Source organism: Anser anser, assembly GCF_964211835.1.
Source record: "Anser anser genome assembly, chromosome: 4".
In the NCBI taxonomy this organism is placed as follows: Eukaryota; Metazoa; Chordata; class Aves; order Anseriformes; family Anatidae; genus Anser; species Anser anser.
Genome location: NC_139724.1, coordinates 41,723,436 through 41,741,463, shown reverse-complemented (window position 1 = coordinate 41,741,463; position 18,028 = coordinate 41,723,436). Strand labels below are relative to the sequence as shown.

The following is an 18,028-nucleotide window of genomic DNA, read 5'->3' as shown; positions in this document are numbered from 1 at the left end:
GCGGTATGCTGCAGCAAATTAAATTTTATGTACTTTTTCAGTGCCTTTCTACTATAAAGGCAACAGAGTAGCTATTGTTTCACATAATCTGTCACCAGAAAGATTGTCCTAGGCAAAAATGCTAAACCGTTATAAGGAATTCAAAGAATTCAAAACCTTAAAGAGTTCAAAGCTCAAAACGTTCTACTTGAGAGGCTACTGAATCTAACAAATAAGGAACATTATTGCGTTGGTCAAATAGAGTCCAATGATCATAGTAAAGTTTGCCCCCATATTTTTGGACTGAATTTGGTCCATAATAATTGGTTATTTAAACCTTCCCCACACCTCCATTTTTTTTTTGTCTAACCTCTATTAATTTAAGAAATCTACATTTTATAAATATTTAAGACTGTATGACATTTATTTATTAACCAACTGCCATAAAGACTATTTGAAATTAAGAGGGGTTTGTAAATCATGATGCATTATTTAATGTCCTGAAAGATAGTTGAGATAATTATTAATTATAGTTAGGTATTATTGTTGTGATGGCTAAACATGACTGGAATGAGAAATGTGGTTTAAAATTCAGCAAAAACAACATATGCACAGTGGTTAGAAATACAAATATTTCTTAAAGTAGTTTAACTTAATTTTAATGAACTACAAAGCAAATCTTCAAAGATTTATTCATTATTCTTAAGTTTCTGGATGCGTAGAGGCCTAAAGAACATAAATATAATCTGACAGAATACTGCAAATCAAAAAAAAAAGAAAAGTTAATTTTCTCTATGCCATGATCTCTTGTTATAGCCTAGTTATGAACTTTTCTGTGAATGAACATGTAAGTAGATGCATTGGTTCCCATAAGAGTTGTACTGATGAGGTTAAGATACACTGTTCTCAGGTCAGGTTAATGTTTGTCTTCTGAAAAGAATTTTTCAGTGCCTTTTTTATTTTTTTTTTCCCTCACTTGGTTAACAGCAAGCACAATAAATATTGTGTTATATGAGAATGACTGATAACAGAGAGGCTGTTTGTTGTTATAAGCCATTCTTCTTAGCACAAAATAGACTGCTTTCTATAAGATAAGTAGAATGCTTTTTCAGTTAAAAAGGTTCCAGTTTCTCTAGGTCTTTACACTCCTCTGAGATGTAAACCTGTTCTTTAACAATACAAGCAATGTCTAGGCTTGTTAGCGTAGCCTCCCATGATAATATTTCTTTATCCTAATAAAGTGAAAGAATATGTAGTATAATAACTCACTCTGCAACCAGGTTAACTTAAATATTTTATTAAGACAGGGGCCATTAGACTGTAGCTGCAGTTAGATAAAGCAAAATTCAGTGTTAACCATATCAGGATTTTCTCTGACACCTTTCCCATATTGCTTTACATATTTTTTTGTAATACTTAAGAAATATTTCTCCCAAGTGTCACTGTGATCTCTTTCTTATAAATGTCTTGTGCTAGAATTGCCCCTGCAATGTACAACTCTACAAACGAAAAGTTAATATACTGAACAGCTTTAATCACCTACTGTAGCTCAGATAAGCCAATATTAAAACACATTTATGCATGAACAACTAATAACTAATAATTGAAAGAAATTACATGCAACCCTAGAAACCATTTCTTAATTGTAACTCATTAAAATAAATTATGGTATATTATCCCAATTACAATGCTGAAAATAGAATTTAGCAGCAGTTGTTCTGTCACTTTACCCTTCATTTTAGCTTTTTATGGCAGATATGTTTTGAAAATAATTTCTCCTAATCAGATGGTGTTATATATTACCAGCTAGTAGCTACACCTCTTTGCAAAGCTTATCCTTAGAGAGACACTGGGTTAAGCATTAAAACTTACACTCATTAGAGCTAATTGAATGTTATTGGCGTGAACATGAAGAGTTGCGGTGGTTCAAACAACATAGAGATATATAGATACTTATAATTGCATAGCTTTCTCTTGCTATATTTATTGTAGGCCATACAGTATTATTCTAGAAAGCTGATGTTAAAAATTTGATTGAACCTAGATGTAAGCTAAGTAGCCAATGATTTATTTGTTATTATTAGAGCCAGGCTTTAGGGCTTTTGCAATGACGCCTCTAACACTAAATATAAAACTGCACTGAACTTTCCAAATGCTGTCTAATCATTCATATACTGTGTGAACATTGCCTTTGCTATAAAATCAACTATTGGGAACCTCAGTGCTGCTCCCGAGCATCATCAATTGATTGCTTCACTTGAGACTGGGGACATCCAGCAAAGGACCCAAAGGAGAGCAAGCCAAATAGGGAACAGTTTGAGCATCCACAGTTCCCAGAAATTATGGGTGCTAAGACTTTCTGGATTTGGTTTATTTAATGAGAAGGATTAGTCATTTTCTTGAATTCAGTAATCCACAATGACTACAATATAAAACGTCCGGTTCTCTTGCAATGCAGTTACAATGTACCACCTACTTGCTCTTTGTTTTTAAAACCAACATCTTTGGAGCAAATACAATAAACAGGAAAAATCCTATTTCAGTCTAATCTGAAATTAAATTAATTATGTCAATTATGATACTGGTGTTTCAAGAATATGATTTTAATCTTATTTTCTAATCCTCATGGCTTCATTCTTGCCTTATAATAATTCTACTATCCCAAGTTGACTCTGAAAAGGATAAATGTAGCTTAAGGTTTGGAGAGGTCTATAGTGTGCAGTGGAATTAGTGAATTTTCTGAAGTAACATCAGAAAATGACCTGACAGAAAATATGACTGAAAATCTAACAGAGTTTATGGACAAGCTTCTTCTTCAATAAACTTATTTATATTTATTTAATAGCATTTGGCACCTGCAGAAATGGCTATAAACTTGTTACAATGGGTTTCCAGAACAGCTGCTGGGTGGGTGGATTTGGGGATTTTGGCAGATTGCTGTCCTCTGTTCCCTTTTGCCATGATCTCTGCTTACTATCAGCATGATTGCATTACTGACTCTGGCCTTCCAAGCGTTTTGGGGCTAATAACCTAAATGTTTTTCTACTCTCACCCCAGCTTGAAATACATGTCTCCTTTCAGCTGTTAAAAGAATGTGTGTCCTTCAGGAATGTGTGAAATACAAACAATTAGTGCTTGTCAGGGGAAGGAAAAGGAGAAAGGGGACTGATCCAGTGCACATTACAAATGAAATTGGAAGTTAGAGACATTTGTTTAGGCCCAGGAAACATAAAAGCTACAAAACAATTTCTATTTTCAGTGACATTATTGTAAACTAGGAGCTGTCTCGTCTTGTTTCTGCTTTCTCTGGAGGAGTGCTGTACTACATAACTGAACAAGTGTTTTTTGTAAGTTGAACTTTAGAGACTTTGTAGAACAAAATATCTTTTTGCCTCACTTATTGTTTCTCTACAAAAGGAAGAAAAAGGCTTTATACCAGGAACTCTCTGTCATTTAAGTTATCTCCTTCCATCCATAATACTGTTTTATAGACTGACATAAAAAGTAGATAAAAAGAGCTGGTACTATTAGATGAACTCCCTCAATCTCTGGTTTACTTGTGTTTTCCTGGAAGAAAAAAAAAAGAAAAAAAAAAGAAGCCACCATGGTTGTTTATTTTAAAAGTGATTCCATTTTTGTTTTACTCGTGTTCACTACAGATTACTGGGACTGAAAAGTGAAAACCTGGGAAGAAAAGGAGGAGCCTGGAAAAACACTGGAAAGAAAGAGAAAGAGAAGAAATGAGAAGAAATCAAGAGAGGGGTATGCTAAGAAGCTGAGGTAACCAGAAGCATCATGAGTGCATCTATATGGATTTGAATTATTAAAATAGCTCCTTTCCCTCTCAGAAATATCCCCAAAGTTTCTGCTAAATGAATGCATTCAACCACTGAAATATTAGAAACAATCATAATTAAGAATTAAAGTTGCTCTCTAGCTGCATCATCTCTGGTGTCTAAGCTGTATGGTATGCTCTTTAATTATGCTATATCTTCCAAACTTTTACTACAAATTAGGTATCTAATCTAATGGAATAAAGATCACAGGATGGTTGCTGTTCAATCTTTTCATTCAGGATGATGAAGATACTAAATTATATTTTGCTCTGAATATCCATGATTTCTATTGCCGTACATGTTCCATATCTATTCATTATTATGTTGCTATTCACGTTCTTGAATGAGAGTCTGAGGCTCAGAATGATTGAGGCTTGAACTATAAGATTTCCACTGCTTTTGGAAATCTGGTCTGAGGCATGCAGGATCTGAATTTTTAGGCAAGCCAGGTCTTGCTTATGACCTTTCAGCCAAATCTGGCCTTCTGGACAGTCAGGTCACCTGTCTCTTCTGTAGGAGAGACAACAGCTGTTTGAGTACAAAATAACAAATATATCCTTTCTCCACGTCTGGTTATAGTCCAGTGAATAGGGGGAAAACAGCTGCTGAGCACATAAACTTTTCCTAACTGTAAATGCTGCCCTCCATTTCACCTTGTATACATGCAAAAGGATGACTTTGACTCCACATTCCCTCAGTTTTTGGCATTGTTGCTTGCCCAAGCAGTCACATACAAGTTACCGTAAATAAAGCTATTGCTGAGAGGTAGTCTTCTCTATTTTTCCTCCCTTTTTTTTTGAGAATTTCCATGCTTTTCCAAGAGAAGTGGCTGTTAGGTCCTCAGACCTGAAATAACTGGCTGCTGAGTTTGGCTCATGCCATTTTAGCAAAGTCAGAATTTTAGGTCATCATTTATGCATTCAGAATGCAAATGCTTTTGACTTAGTTATATCTACTGGTCTTCAGTCCTTTAAAAAGCCAGACCACAAATCGCTGGAGATCCAAGTGGCCCCTAGAGGAACAGTGTGATTTAAATTAATTCTCTGAACCTCAGAATAATGGTATGATGAAGAGAACACACAAACATGCAAAATATTTTTTTTTCAACATGGTGCTTAGTTGCTAGTTAACCAGAGGTTAATTCTTTCCTTGTCATGACAACTATGCCCAATGTACTAGTCCAATACTGAATTCCTCTAGTGCATCACACTCACATGTGCTGTTCTCTCATATGTTCCATTCAGGTCAGAGACTGAACACAAAGAACTGTTTTTCATTTCATTTAAGAATTGTTACACATTGCTGCGGCAGGGGAGAGATGGAAGTATGATGACAGTTTAATGGGTAAGGAATCATTTATGTTTCTTGTATTGCTAATTGAATATGTTATATTAATTGACATATTCTAGTACAAATGAAAACAGGATTCCATCTCAGGAGATTTAGAATAAAATATATGGAACGGGTTGACCAGGGAACTGGTGGAGTCACCGTCCCTAGGGTTGTTTAAGGAAAGGTTGGACCTGGTGCTTAGGGACTTGATTTAGTGGGTGACATTGGTAGCAGGATGCGGTTGGACCAGGTGATCCTGAAGGTCTCTTCCAACCTTAATGATTCTGTGATTCTATATTTCAAAATTACTTGGTACTTATCCGCAGATTGAATTGCTGCAGAAATGAGATTGAACAGTTATCTGCAAATTTATCTTCAACTCTATCTTCATATAGCCTGTATAGCATGAAATCAACGATTCAAAATACCAGATTTAAATCTAGAATTTGCTTTATTACTATAGGTTGCAAGTAGCATGTTCTATAGCAGCCAAATAGCCAAATACAAGCCTCAGCAGGCAATGGTCCTTGTGTTTGTAGCCCTTGGGTTTGAAGAGAAGAAAAAGAAAGACCTCTGTGACTTTTATTGCTGTTAGAGGAATGTCCCGTCTCTGTTAGATAATTTCATTGGTTTAGATAGAAAACCAGAGAAAGTAAAATACTTTTTTTTTTTTTTTTTAACCCACCCTCTCCTTTTTAACATAACTCCTGGTACAGTTATTTTATAACCAATATATATTTGGCCAAATTAGGATTAGGATGAAGTAAACAAGATTCTGTGGGACTGAAAACCAAGAGTTTATTAAAGCAAGAACTTTATCAGTACCCACTGAGATAATTGCATAGTCTTACTAATACAAAGATGCTGTGGAAAGGGACAAGGATCCATATGAAAAATATTTGTTTGTATGAATAGAAAGGACAGTTATTTGGAGCAGTGGAAACACTAGAAGCATGTTACACTATAACTCAAATTGCACTGTGGGTTTAGGTTAGTATTAAAGTAAATGTAAATTGTGTTCTCCTACTCTGTGTCCAAGAAAACCACAACACACTGTTGATATTACACTAGAGCCACTCTTTCATCTCCTCATTACCACTGGAGCTAGCAGAGATTGTGGTTTTACACTGCTGCCATCAAGAGACTTTTCCCCCAATAATAGTGAAATTCTAGTTGTTCAAAATACACTGAGTTCATGTTATCAGTATCTCTGTAAGTAAGTTCTGTAATCTTCCACATAGCAAGAGTGTAGCTTGCCTCCTTCTTCTACTGCACATTCCTTTTGTACAGGAGCTTTGCCATACACAAATTTTCCTGCTGCTGCTGTTTAGCAGAGACTATTTCAAAAAAAAAAAAAAGACAAAAAAAACAACACACACTTTTTTTTTCCAAATGATGTTTCAAATGAAACATAAAAAGCATAAGATAAGAAGTAAGCATTAAAAAAAAGAAAGTCAAACTCCTTTCTAATCTTTCTCCAATAGACTTATAATGGCTTTTATCATTTTAATACTGGAAAACAAATGTTACTATTACAGTAACCTGAATTTAACCTCATGACACTGCTCTGAGGGACAAATATATCATTATTTCCATTTAGCAGTGGTAGCCTGAAGCATAGATAGATTTTTGTGTTTGGCCCAAGGTCATGTAGAAATGCTGTAGTAGAATTATAATTAGAGGCAAGATCTGACTGCTAGTCTAATAATTATTAGCTATCCTTTCTATGCCATTAATGGTAATGGGAAGCATTTATACTCACCTAGGAGAACAGTAGCCTGAAGAAATGTTTTTTTCCAACCATGATAGAAAAGAATCTGGTGCATTCTGTAAGGATTCCTCTTGGCCTTAGCTAAACTTGTCTGGGCTTAACCTCGGTAATAAAAAAATCAAAGAGGTTGCTAAGTGAAATTCTGCTCTCCATAGTGCCTGTACAATTAGCATTGTGAGGTACCAGCTTTCTGGCACTTCAGTATTCCGGGCCAAATATCTTCTGTTTAAAAATAGAGAGGTACTGTCTTCACCTGGCCTTCCAAGTCCGTTCTAGACACAAAAAGTCTGTCTGGTTACCAGTGGTGTATGCATCAACAATGATAGAGATTATCTGCATGATACTTGCTGTAGTCAGCTAATCTTTTCCTGGTCCACAAAAGGTAGAAGGACTTCTTGCTCTTCGGAAAGATAAGGAAAACAAGATAGCTGATTAGTCAGAGTGTCAGAAAGATATGGCAGTAGATGAGGTCAAAGAAGGAGATATGTCATTCTTTTGTTTCTGTTGCTGTTTGTCTATTTTCTGTAGTGGAACAATGCTTTCAAGGCTCTACATTGCCAGAACTGACAGAGTGCACGGGGACACTTTTCCAGCTTGCTTAATTTATTCTACAATATGTAGTTACTTCTATGAGGTCCTACTAAGAAAAGGACTGAGCTACAACTATCAAAATTTGTAAGTTTTCAGTGCTTATACTTTTGACACCTGGATCCTCCATAAAAATACACATTTCATATGCCTAAGATACAGATAGATGGAGCAGGGATGTCACAAAAGAAATCAGAACTTCAATTAAAATTTTATAAGAAAATAAAAATCAGTCTTAGATTGGCAAAATATTTCTTTGAAGCTTCACTATGTTGCTTTAAAAAAAATCTGTGACGTCTCTATATATCACAGGAATCTCTTTGTATTGCAAAAGATTGCCACTTACATGGAAATGAGAACTTTTATTCCAACATAGCAAGTGATGCAGTTCCACTAGCAGATACTGTGCATGAAAACATCTCTATAAGATCTTTGTAAGATGTGAGGGAGTATTAAGGGGTGGGGTTTGTGTGTGTGTGTGTGTGTGTGTGTTTTCTGTTGTTCCAGTGACATGTCATTGAAGTTAAGTTTATCACTCTGCTAAAATGTCTCACTCTATGTAATTTGATAGTGGTAGCAAAGAGGGGACCAAGCTGTTTATATAAGACATATGTTATACTCTAAATAAAGGTTTTTGTAATCTAACTGCTAATAAAGCTCCACGCCTTGCTGACTCCAAAGAAATATATATACATATATATATATATAATATAGTAATGCCACCCAATAGATGGCAGTATAATCTTTATAATAAAGGAGTTTTATAGTGAGTACAGAGACATTTGGGATGAATTTCAGTTTCTGGCTGCCAACTGACAAAAGAAATATGGGAGTTTTTGTTTTAAAAAGCAGCACTATTGGAAAACATAGCAGAGTGCATCGTTTTCTAATAGGACTTTTGTCAGTTCTACTTAATGCAATCACAATTTTGTTCCTTGGGCATGCTGTTATTCTCACTAATCAGGATTAAAAAGTACAGCTTGAATGGTTCCAAATGATCACTGATACTTGACTATAAAAGACTTTGTTTCTTTTTATTGAACAAAAGCTTAGAAAGGGGAAATTTTAACTCTTATTAGAGTTAGAAATATGTATGCAGATAATGTACGTGCATGTGTACACACGTGCGCACACAACTGTTCAGTCTTCAGGTTGTCAAATAAAAAAAAAACAACACCTTCCTCTAGGAAAATTTGTTTCTAAATATACTGTTGCTGCATAGCTATTATTTTGAAAAGAATGATGAATAGAACTGTATATGAAAACAAATTCTCTTACTAGAAAAGATGAACCCATGTCAGTCTGCATTCTTGACATTAGGGAAAGATGAACACTAGAAACATGAACACTAGAAATGGGAGCACTTCAAGATCAGAGATATCTCCATTTATGAATAATTTATAGCTTTGAGAACAATTATTTCCTAATTTGAGGGAAAACTGAATGTTAAGTGATGGATTTGCAAATTTTATTTGAAGAAAATATTTACTTCAAGCTTTCTGTTGATCCTGATCGCCAGTCCTATATTTATAGCAAGAAAGATACCCTATTTGGGAATAAAAAGAAAGGCAATTCTGTGATCACTTTTTGGAATAATCCCCTTTCTCTCAGAATGAAAAGGTTAATAGTTCACTAGGTGCTTTATCTTATGTCAATATTATGGGTGTTTCTAATTTTGGATTCAGAAAATAACTGAACATGATTACCAGAAATACCACACCACACACACATACAGACCAGGGTAGGACTATTTTCTCAGTATTAACCAGCTTACATAATACAGACTGTCAGTAAAATACTCTTGCCACATCCATTCTTCTAGATATACATATTACACTTCAAATAAATCACTCTATATGTGTATATCTGTACCTATACATGTTTCTTTATGGTTGCTAAAATAGAACTGCAGTTTTTAAAGACAGTAGAAAAATGAAACTTCAGTTTGAAAATTATATTACCCTCTATCAGATGAGAAAAGCTTTCTTTCCAGCATATCTTGTAACATTTCATGTCCTTCTCCCACTGAAATGCCTTGACTTTCATCAGGGCAATTTGAATTAAGCAGAGAAACCCCTGTGCACCCATAATTAGAGACGATTGTTAAATATTGTAGGTAGTGCATGATTTTGGAATAATTAAACCCACAAATTTCATAATGCAATACTATTCTGATTTGAGGGAGGAATTTTCTGAAATATTCTCTTTGTAATAATTCAGATGAAAGTATAACTTATATTACTGATAAATCGTATGTAAATAAAGGAACGGTTGGATGGAGTTTTTTCTAAAGAATAATTACCTGTAGTTCAAAATGTTGTTCAAATTGATGATTGATACTTAATTAGTCATCTATGGAATCACTATCTAATGATTTAGCAACATGGAAACTAATAGTACACTGCGTAATATTAAACTTATAGTATAAGCATAGGACATAAAATGGGCAATCAGAAGCAAAATGAAAGTAAGATGGTTCTGAAATTCTGCAAATACGTGGTGGGGAAATGAATGACGGTTCAGTTCAAATCACTGTCTTCTAGGAAGGCTACAGTGAAAATACTAACGAGCAATTGGAATCGTGGAGCAACAGAAATACTTTACTGTAAGAGGAAACTACAGTTCTTTTACTGAAGGTGAGGGGAGGACATAAGTAGATACACTGGAGACTATTTGTAAATCTGGTTGCCTAGTTGTATTAATTTTGGTTTTGAAAGGTGATTCTGTCTCCTTGCACTCTGTCATTGTGGTTTTATACAGAATCAATGAAAGACAGAATGGGGGTAAATCCTTCAGCAAAAGAGGAAAGGGAGGGGAAGGAAAAAAAAGAAGAATAGTATTGCAGAGACCATTTTAGCTCTTCAGAGGTCCCTCAATCAGGATGACATAAAAAGTTTAAAAAAAAAAAAAAGAGAAACACAGCACATTTGCTTTCAGTTTAGGATCTGTATCTTCAATGTTGAGTCTCCCAGGAAATAAAGGATGTGATGTCGTACTCTACTAGTACAAAAAAAAAAAAAAAGTGAAGAAAGTGAGGGTAATTGCTTTATTTGGCATTGATCCCACCAAATTTTAAGTACTTAATTGAGGATCCTAATTAAGAGTGTAGTTGTCCTAGGTTCTCATATAATCAATAGAGAGAAGCTTCTAGAGGGCTATTCAAGTCTTGCATTAACTCAATCACTGCAGGGGAAGCTGTCTTTCTCTGCTGAGTCTTAATCAGCTTTTGCCTAACAAACATTTGTTAGGTTGCTTCACATTAGAGAGGGTGAGACCAGACCTTAAATGTTGAGAAGTGGGCTCTTGAGGTGGTTTGTTTCTCCTTTTGTGCTATACTGAATGGAATTTGTTCTTTCCTCTTCTGCCTTTTATTCTATTCTGTAGATTGGTCTGCTTTTCACGTTTGGGTGAATTGAGTGAATACAGAAATCAAAACATTTGACTCAGAACATGCTTCTCATCAAGGATTAAAAAAAGAAAAAGAAACAAAATCATAACAGCAGTCCCTTAATGTACCTGAGAAAGTACAGTATTTTCTTAAGACCTTTAAACAGAAGCATGAAAGGTAATGGACACATACTCTGTCTTGAACTGAACTCTCTCAGGGTGTTTTGTCCTTAAAGTTATTTGTAGTTCCTGTTTGCCAGGTATGTTGTCATTCTGACTTATATGTGAACACTGAACTCTTTCCCGTTCACTAACGTAACATCACTGTGGGTAATAGCCTGTGATGGAGTTATTTGCTATTTTTGAGCAATTACTTTAATCATTTCTTGTGTTCTCTGTTTCAAATTCCCTGCTGTTATGAAAGCCTAGAGAGTCTCAGACCTAAAGACGGGAACTGGAGACAGAGTTGATGAGTTACTGACATCCATCTCAGCCCTACATTCAACTGGTGAGATCAAGAACTTTAGGTTTGATGTGAGGTTTTTGAATTGCTTGGACCAGGCTTGGCTTTCACTCTAAGGTCTAGCTCAGGTTGCTTAAAATGGCACAGGCATTTTTTTTCCCTTAACAAAAGAAACAGAACATTATTTTTAGATGCCTGAAGGGCTGTCTGTCTGACTCACAAACCAACCCATGTAATCAGCTTCAGAACTTAATAACATTGTTCAAGTGAACAGGGATGCAGGCTGCAAGATTAAAGAAAGTCAAATGCACATAACAGCTCACTTCAACTTTGCAATCAGACAGGTAATTATTATTTCTCAGGATGCCATAGTCCAGCAATTATAAAATTTAAATATTAATTTTAGAAGTCTTAATTATAGCAACCAGAATAGTTCTGTTCAAAATAGTCCCAAAAATAACTTTGCAAAAAGCTAATAGCAATTTACCTGATTGAGGAACAGGTAGAGATTTAATTAGAAATGGAAAATGCAGTTCGCTTCTATTTGCATAGTAAACAGAAGAAGAATTTGATCTTTTGGGGGAAGTTTTTACTTGTTTTTTATTATTGAAATAATAGGTTATCAACAAATTCACAAAAAATAAGGTTCGATTGATGAACATAAACATATGATTTGCCTTGATTTATGCCTGATCTGTGTCTATTTTATTTATCTGTAAATATCAGATACATAATTAAGGTATGTAAACAAAGATTTTTACAGCATCCATTTTCTGATATGTGGAAATAACATAGTGTGCTGATTTGCTTCTCAATGTAAATCTGTCTTGAAACGTATACTTCCCTGGGGAGTAAATATTATATAGGGTTTTTTTTTGTTTGTTTGTTTGTTTTTTTTCCTTTTTGTCTCAAAGAGTGGTTGTGCAAGGAGAGGTAATGCTTTGTTTCTGTGGTTAACACATCTAGTGAGATTTAATGTCTTCACACTGCAGCTAATGTACTCTCTATACTGATTGTCTATACTGAGAAACCCAATTGAAACATTTTGGCAGTAAACTCAATGGTGTTACCAGCAGTACTAATCCAGAAGGCCATGCCATCATAAATACATAACAGTTAAGGTTCATCGATTAATACTGTAGAATTTAGAGACTGCAGCTGTGATTATACCAGGCTCCATAAAGCCTGCTGTAGAGACTGCATGCTATAAAAATACAAGAAAGTAAATAAGAAAGTATATTCCCTATTTTACAAAATGGGAGAACCAAGTCATATAAAATTTAAATAATTTGTTTCATACCCCACAGAATGTTACTTGATTCTTTTCTTAACTACACTGTTTCAGTTAATTCAGATCTTTTCCCCCTTTCATGTGTTTTATTGAACTAAGTCATATTCCCTCCTTTCTTTATGGAGCACAGAATATAAAGTCTTCCTTTTTCTATTTCTTTCATTTTTTTTTTCTTTCCAGTTGTCAGGATTTATTTTTGAGGATGTCATTTGCAACCTACTGTGACCCTCTCTCTGAGTTTCCAAAATTGCTATGTCTTAGCTGATGTAAGAATTATTACAATATTTCACATTAGTCTTTATTTACCTATGATAGATACAGAAAAAAAAATGGTTTGTGATTAAAAAATAAAAAATAAAAATGTTTACCATGCAGTGGAGGGGATATTCAGAATCTTATGCTGTTAGAGCTGGTGTCAACAGTTCAAGAAGATGTATATTTATTTTCTCTTTATTGCATAACAAGAAACTTTGCTTAAAGGAAAATAGTTTTATTGTTCTGAGAGAATTTTTGTAATTTAAAGATTCAATACTGTGGGCTTGAGGGTAGAAAGAAGATCAAGCAGATGAAATTCTTTCTAGCTTGGTAATTTTATCATTTTACTGAGATTGGAATTCAAGTATTTGTTCAAGGAAGTAATTACTAAATACAAGGTAGAATAAGACTTGAAGAGTGTGGGAGAGAACAGCAAGTAAGGACCACTGGAACATGGAAAACTAAGGTTCATTCCACAAAATTAAATCAGCTTCTGTGTGTGCTAACAATAGACAGCTGGGCCCTCTGCATTGCTTTTGCTCATCATGACCAGAAATTTTGTTTGGGGCATGAGATATTTTGTGGATTTTAGTGACTGAATCTCTTCACAAATGAACAATTTCTGATGAAAGTTTTTAACTGGGGAATTTCTGATTAGCTGTGGACGATAGGAGGAGTTACTTCAGGACTATGCAAAACCAGTCTACATCCCAGCAACCCTGAAAGCATCCCCCTCCTCCACTGAAAAAACATTGGTCACTTTTTCTACTGCAGCTGAATTAACCAGAAAAGATGCAGTAGAAGCAGTGGCAGTAAATTACATAAACTGTGTGTTGCCCCAAGCCCTATCTGAATTAATCTTTTCTCTGAGATATGTGTCCTGAATTTAGATAACCATACTAGCCTTTTTTATACTGTAGAAAATGTAGAATACAAATACTTTGTGGAATACAATGTAAAAATAAATGATCCGATGACTCATCTTTAACATAAAGCATGGCTTCTAAAATAGAAGGAACCTTTCATGATTTTGGAAATGGCTTCTCATGGTCCCTGATAAATTATTTTTTCTTTCTCCAAGTGGAAACCAAGTGAACGGTGTTGAGAGCCATCAGAAAGAGGTAGTCTTTACAATTTACGCCATTGGTCAGAAAATCAGTTCAGGACTGAGAAAGCTGCATATGTTACCAAGATTAGTTTACATGCTCTCACAGTGGTATCTGATTTTGTACAGGTGTTGAAACATGTTAGCTATGGAAATAGATTAAATATACCATCAAAAATAAAAAAGGAACAGTCACCAAAACCCAAATGGCTTTTTCTGACAATGCCTGAATGTACCATCTGTTTCCACTGCATTATAAATTGATGTAGAAAATTGATATGCAGTGCTATTTCTGGGTAGCTTCTCATTTGCATTTGCTTTTGTTAAAAATGGACTTAACTGAAAACCATCACACTGAAATCTGCCAGACTTTGGAAGGAAGTGTTCAAACCAGCCTGGGGTCTTCCACCCCAAAGCTGGATCCACATCTAAATGGTGCAGCTGCCCACATATGTATAGTGTGCTAAAACACAACTTTGGATCTAGACACCACACAGCTTGTCAGATGTTCAGGCTCCTGATCCAAATTGTCCACTTTTATTTAGGACTGTAACAATTGAATAATTATAATGACATAAGGCTTACCACCTAGCTACATTAAATAACCATCTAATCATTTAACTCAGGCAGCCAATAAGTAATAACAGTATGGTTACTTTTACCCAATACCAAGAATACAAACTCCGTCTTCTTTGACTTAATATGTACAATACTATGAAATCACTGTATAACAGTTTGCCATGGTCATGATTGTAATTAATCTCAATGTAAATCAACATCCCAAAATATCATTTCATCCGGTGGCTGGAGGGAGCTGCTTCCGAACCCTGTGTAATAGTCCAATCATTTCCAGGCAGAAATGGAGCAGCCAAAATGCTCCTCAGACCTAAGCTGGTGACATATTGTCTCTGCTGGAGACTATACTGGGCAAGAGCAGATGTAGATGAAACTCCTTCCTGACATCTGCTTCTTTCTCTATGTGACCTGTGTTGGAGAGGCTTAAGAGATGACAGATGCAGGAACCAGTTACAAAAGCTACATGTCTGTGCTGGATATGTCTGCTCCATGCCCAGATGTATTTGTGTAGCAACTATTTACATGGTTTTGCTTCACAGAAGAGTAAGCTTTATTCCAAAAAGCAATATCCTCTCTCTTCTGTCCTCTAATAATTCTGAAATAAGATTTTCCTTTTTTTTTGGGGGGGGCCTCTCTGTTCATTATTATATTTGTTTTAAGTGCTTCTGGAAGGAAAAAATCAGAAAAGTTTGCATTTATCTCTTATTTGAATATTCTACTTCAGTGTTATCACCTAGGTTAGCTACCTCCTGAAAATGAACTGATTGCTCTTGATTTCCAAGGATCTAACTCGTGATGTTAGTAACCGTTCAGGAAGTCAATAAGACACAGATCATTTGCACATTTAATTAAATCATATTTATCCTATTAGTAATTTTTCAAATGCTGTTGCATCAGAGAGCAGGAAAAAATAATAAAACGTGAAACTAAATAGTTTAATTTACCATTAGACATGCCTGTCTGTGAGCTTTGAAGACTATCAAACTCCAAGCAATAAATGCATGCTCATTCTGTAGCCATGTCTAGGCAAAAAAAAAAAAAAAAAAAAAAAAAAAAAAAAAAAATTAGACTCTTTTTCCTGTTTATACCATACATTTCTTTAGAAGGAGTACAAACCTGGAGTTGTATTGTGTTTGGATGGATGATCATGGAGTAAGACTGCAGGTCTGCCCTACACTCTAGACATAGATTCAGATAAATAAAGCCACAGGTATCAGATGACAATTTTTCTGAAAATGAATGCTCTTTCATTTCCCCCTCCCCATGTTATTTAGCAAGGCCTGTAAAATTTTACTTTGAAGGCCGTAAAAAAATGGTACCTCACCATACTTTGTAGGGTCAACTGAAATTTTTTCCAAGTTTCTGAGGCTGGAAACATAAAGGACGAGACTTAGAGAGGCATTTTAATTAGAGGGGTGGATAAATTCATAAAAAATGGCAAAATACCCATTGGAATGTTTCTACTGGAAGAAGAATTTGTTTATTCCTACTAATTTTCCTGATTAATGGTTTATTCAATTAAATATTTGATGGACACTGCTGAACATACTTTTGAAAAGACTGAACATCAGAAGACATTTTTTCCCCTTGACTCTTTCTGAAGAGCACAGGGAATTATTAGGCATTTAAATGTATAAAAAAGCAGACCTATTTAATTCATTTGATGAACATAAACCAGTTTCCAGTCCTCTTCTCACAAAGACCTACAATAACCAATAACTGAATGTTTGTTAAGAACTCATTTAACAATAGAGAAATGAAGTAAAACAGAAAGTAAATTAATTGTCCAGGGTCACAGAAAGAGTAACTGACTGAGATGTCAATTAAATCAATGTGTAGCAGTTTCTTTTTAATGTACATGTTATTCTGTATTTTATAGGCTTAACCTGATACTTTAGTGAGATCATGCAATACTTGGTCAAGAAAAAATTTAGCCAGATTTTCTGCTCTGGATTTACTCCTGGGAAAATCGCAGCTGTGTTATGTGAAGGACTCAATCTATAACTGGTTAGATAATCTTTTTCCCACTAGAAACTCTAAAGATAAAACAACTTTAAATCAGTGTTAAAGCAACATTAAAGGAGTATTGATCCTATTGAACGATGAAAGTGTATATGTTGTGGTTATCTTATCCATCAATAAAATATATAGACAAAAGAAGCTTACAATCCTTGTGGTGGTTGACAGCAGCAGTAAGAAAGCATTGGCAAAACAGAGACTTTTACTGATCATTTATATGCTAATATCTTTCAGTTAGGGGGGTCTGTGTCAGTGACACTCTCACCTCCAAGATATAGATGTGGAATGGTGGAAGTTTTGCTGCCAACTGATGAGGAACTGCCAATGTATTCCTACCTCTTGCATGCGAGCTTCATCAACTGGAGTGCTCAGCAGCTGGGAATAGCTGCTGAGCGTAGTAAATTCAAAACAATCAATTTTCCTCTTCAGCAGGTGATTTTTCCATTGGGCCTCCAAAAGAGTTAGAGAAATAAGATCTGAAGTAGATGTGTCTCATGCTGAAATAATCTCTACAACAACTTTAACCATTTTTCCATCTCCTGAAGATGTTGAAACATATGCTCTGTCTCTCAAGACCAATATGATGAATCTGTAGATAGCCAAGAGTGTATTAGTTACCACTCCAGCTAACGGTGGCATCCTAGGAGAATGATGCCGTAAGAATTGACTACTGTTTAACCCCTGCAGAAGTGATCTGTTGGAAGTGGTTTGGGTGTAATATGGGGGAAATCTTGTACTACAGCCATGCTTGTTCTGCAGAATTAGTGAAAAAAACTTTCAGTTTTGCAGGCTGCCAAAGTTGTAGCTTTTACAGGCACTGAGAACACCATGAACTTGAAATTTAGTCATTCTTAGAAATGATTTAGAAGCATTCTACCTACTAAGGGGTCTTGTCAGACTATTTTTTGTGGGATTATAGTTACATCTTCCTCACTTTCCTGCTTTTTTTAACCTACTGTTGTAGTGAAGTACATACAGGCTACAAAAGGAACCTGCCACACATTGGGGAAGGCAAGGAAAATAACTACACATGAGGTCTATGAACAGGGAAAAAATAAATATAATTTGAAAAAAGAAGTGGATAAATTATTTTCTTGCTAATCTTTGAAGGCTATAACAATGGTAAGTGTTGCATCCAATACCATGTGGAAAATAGTAGGTTTGCTGTATCTCTTTAAATTGTTCACAAATAATCTACTGAAAAAATTATTTCTGCCTTCAAAAAAAAAAAAGCTAACAAAAAACCCTACACAGATGATAGATTTTGAAAAGATATACATAAATGTGAATTTGTCAGTGAGTATAGTAGTGAAAATGTTACCCATCACTGCTTTTTTAATGTCTTTTATGATGTATAAACTTGGGGAAATAACTGATTAACTTCTAAACTGTATCACCTTGAAAGAGACTTTAACAAACCTGTTTC

At 35.0% G+C, this 18,028-nt stretch overlaps 1 long non-coding RNA gene across 1 annotated transcript in view; it reads left to right on the top strand.

Annotated features, from left to right (window-relative positions):
- Nucleotides 1–6,335, top strand: part of LOC310898479 — a 42,937-nt gene extending 36,602 nt beyond the window's left edge. The window contains exons 7-8 of the long non-coding RNA XR_014583325.1: nt 3,639–3,759; nt 5,060–6,335. This is a non-coding gene — a long non-coding RNA (uncharacterized lncRNA). The remainder of the gene's footprint in view (nt 1–3,638; nt 3,760–5,059) is intronic.
- Nucleotides 6,336–18,028: the final 11,693 nt, after the last annotated feature.